Below are 3782 nucleotides of genomic sequence, written 5' to 3' on the forward strand. Positions count from 1 at the left end.
CAAAGTTGGGTAAAGCAAACATCTTAAAATAAAAGACGTCGATTTCCAGGAAGACAAGGTGTTTATATGAAACATGTTGTGTGATAATTTATCGTTTATGTTCATTCCTTCTTTACAACTCCATATTCTGTTTAGGAGGTAACACAATAACAGCACTGTTTACAGGATTTATATATTTAAAACATACACGTAACATTCCTCTTAATAATTCATTCCAGTTGTGGTCAAAGCACAGATAGCCAATTTTGTAGCTTTGAACTCAACTACAAACTATTATAACCAACGTAAGGGTGAAAACATTTTTTTTCTTCAATTTTTACTAAGTAGTGTATGAGTAGTCAAATAGTTTTAGTGAAAACTTAGTACAAGAAATGTGAGTTTACCCTCTAGTGTTCAATGTTATATGGCAAACAAACATTTAACTCTAGCTGTAAGCAAACAAAAAACAAATATACATCAACAAACAGTAAAGCCGTTTTGAAATGTTTATTTTATTATAGAAAATAGCAACATTTATCGTTTTTATTAGAATAATTCAGACAACAGTGGTCATCTAACAGTTCCTGTGTAAACATGATATTTAATAACTAACATAGTTTCTCTTACATTAACATTTCAAGTACAGTTTCTGATTTAAATAGAATCCAAGAAACCTGCTGTCCTGTTTACCAGTAGTGTCCACCGTAAGGATATCTATGACCAAGATAACCTCTGTAAGGATAGCCGTAGTACCCACCGTGAGGATAACCATAGCCATAACCGCGGTAACCATAAGGATAACCATAGCCATAACCGCGGTAACCGTAAGGATATCCATAACCATACCCACCGTAGCCATAAGGGTACCCTACACGGCCGTAGTATCCACCATATCCATAGTAGGGTGCGTAGCGCAAGTAACCAGAGTACGCTACGGCAAAGAGAGCGAATAGAGCCAAACAAAGCAGCTGTAAAAACAGATACAATATTATAATTATATTTTATTAATACATTTCTACAATAAAATAAATTGTATAAGAGACACCTATCGGTAGCAGCTATAAATAAATAGATGTAAACGGCGTACCTTTATAAGGTTCCAACTTTTGATATAAAATTAAAATTGGGAACATTTTAGACTTTAACTGTAGACAGATAGAGATGTGTAAACACCGTGAGTACAACGTAAGCTTACACTTATTAAACATCGAAGAAATTCTTAAATGTGTAATTCAGAACGTATTAATTAATATAATTCAAATAAACTTGTACTGTCACAATAACACAACTGACAAAATAGAGATAGTTAAAGTATATTGTTACATCTCGGATATTACTGAAACTAAAACAATAATAATACAAGACAAACATCACTAATGTAACTGAAACAACACTGATATAACTGAAGTAAGAGTACTGAAAATGAAACAATGACGGTATATTTAAACAATGACTACAAACCTAAACAAACTGTTGTAATTACCTTTTATAACTGAAACAATTTTGTTGTAGATAAAACAATATTAATATTATACAAACAACCAGAAAACCCAGAATAGATATTTATATAACTGATATCAGATGATCAATACTTAAAGATAAAAATCATTATTGTAAAAATCATTGTACAGGTTACGTGTAATTGACCAAGGTGGCTAATGAATCATGAAATAAAGAAATGAAAAAAGTGTAAATATGTCTGATACAGTTATAGCTGTGTCTATAGACTCATGTGTTACAGTTATAGCTGTGTCTATAGACGCATGTGTTACAGTTATAGCTGTGTCTATAGACTCACGTGTTACAGTTATAGCTGTGTCTATAGACTCATGTGTTACAGTTATAGCTGTGTCTATAGACTCATGTGTTACAGTTATAGCTGTGTCTATAGACTCACGTGTTACAGTTATAGCTGTGTCTATAGACTCACGTGTTACAGTTATAGCTGTGTCTATAGACTGATATGTCACAGTTATAGCTGTGTCTATAGACTCACGTGTTACAGTTATAGCTGTGTCTATAGACTGATATGTCACAGTTATAGCTGTGTCTATAGACTCACGTGTTACAGTTATAGCTGTGTCTATAGACTGATATGTCACAGTTATAGCTGTGTCTATAGACTTATGTGTTACAGTTATAGCTGTGTCTATAGACTCATGTGTTACAGTTATAGCTGTGTCTATAGACTCATGTGTTACAGTTATAGCTGTGTCTATAGACTCACGTGTTACAGTTATAGCTGTGTCTATAGACTCATTGTTACTGTTATAGCTGTGTCTATAGACTCATGTGTTACAGTTATAGCTGTGTCTATAGACTCATGTGTTACAGTTATAGCTGTGTCTTTTGACTCATTGTTACAGTTATAGCTGTGTCTATAGACTCATGTGTTACAGTTATAGCTGTGTCTATAGACTCATGTGATTATAGACATATGAAATTAGTTTCTCGTCCAAAACAAATGCAACATTTTCAGAACCACTGACAGAATTTCTTCAAAGGAAACAGATTCGAGAATTATCTGATGTCTCAACAAAACAATAAACGTCCAGATGATATATTAACATATTACATAAAATACATTGATTAAACTTTAAATTACTGTCCACGTAATTAACTACGTTTCATGATGTATATGGAACACATAATGTAGTATCAACTTACCGTAGTCTTCATTTTAACTTTGGGAAAACGTTGAAAGAAACTTTCTTAGCTGTGGTTTGTTGGAGTATCACTGTGTTCCTCTGATATTTATATGAGATCCGCACGCGGAACCAATAACTTCTCTATGTTTTGACACCATTTTTCATTTATGTTTCACATTCTGATATTCTAGTTTTCTATTAAACACGTGATAAGATCTTTAGTGTGTTTTTTATTTCAGCAATATTCGTATTCTGTGGTATAACAGGTTACGAATTAGTCAGAATAAGTAATTCATTATTACAGAAGCTACAATAAAACGTTCAAATGTAATAATACGTGATTAATAGATTTTTGTTTATTGGAACAAAAGTTCTCACATTAAAATGTCCTGTAAGTTATTTACCTAGAAGAGCTGTTCTATAGAAGTTATTGTAATTATACTATTGTAACATTTCAAAATGGAAATATTGTGTTACATAATGCGTAGCCAGGAACATTTTGTAGATGAAAACAGAAGATTTCCAGATCTGGATACAAGTTTCTTCGAATCTCATTTCTCGTTATATATGTACTGTTACTTTCGTTTTCTCTAGTATTTTAAAATAACACATAACACTGTGTTTTAAAATAACACATAACACTGTGCTTGTTTACTTGTGGTACATGTCTTGTGAAATCAATAATAAATTAACAATTAACTTCCTTTAAGTCTGAGCATGTTTAACATACAATTATGATGTCGCTTGAGTTTGTTAATTTGAACAAACACTCAACAGAACCATGAATATTTTGTTTACACTTGTGTTTCTTTTTAACAACTGAATCTTATTACGTCACAGTTGTGAATGTTCCATTTTTATTTGTGACGTGTTTACTTGTTTCTGTCTCTCAGCTGTGTTATTTCAAGTGAACAATTAATATTGTCCTTTCATATATATATTTTACATATGGTAATTATTTCTTATATTAGTTGTTTGTGGACAACAAATAACATCCACTTTACTCCATGTTTCAAATGTAATACATGCTTCTTGAATGTATTATTTCTCGTCAACAATTGCATTGTTTTGTTATATTTTTTAATGTAGAACACGATTGTTGACTTCAATGTTTCAAGACAACAATTAACATTGTTCTTTATTATCTTTTATTAA

At 31.5% G+C, this 3782-nt stretch overlaps 1 long non-coding RNA gene across 1 annotated transcript; it reads right to left on the minus strand.

Moving 5' to 3' along the window:
• Window positions 1-477: 477 nt before the first annotated feature.
• Window positions 478-2664, minus strand: LOC143233301 (uncharacterized). The gene is made up of 2 exons (XR_013018091.1): window positions 2647-2664; window positions 478-947 (listed from the first exon to the last, which is right to left on the minus strand). It is a non-coding gene; the product is annotated as an uncharacterized LOC143233301 (long non-coding RNA).
• Window positions 2665-3782: the final 1118 nt, after the last annotated feature.

This window comes from Tachypleus tridentatus, chromosome 12 (genome assembly GCF_004210375.1).
Source record: "Tachypleus tridentatus isolate NWPU-2018 chromosome 12, ASM421037v1, whole genome shotgun sequence".
In the NCBI taxonomy this organism is placed as follows: domain Eukaryota; kingdom Metazoa; phylum Arthropoda; class Merostomata; order Xiphosura; family Limulidae; genus Tachypleus; species Tachypleus tridentatus.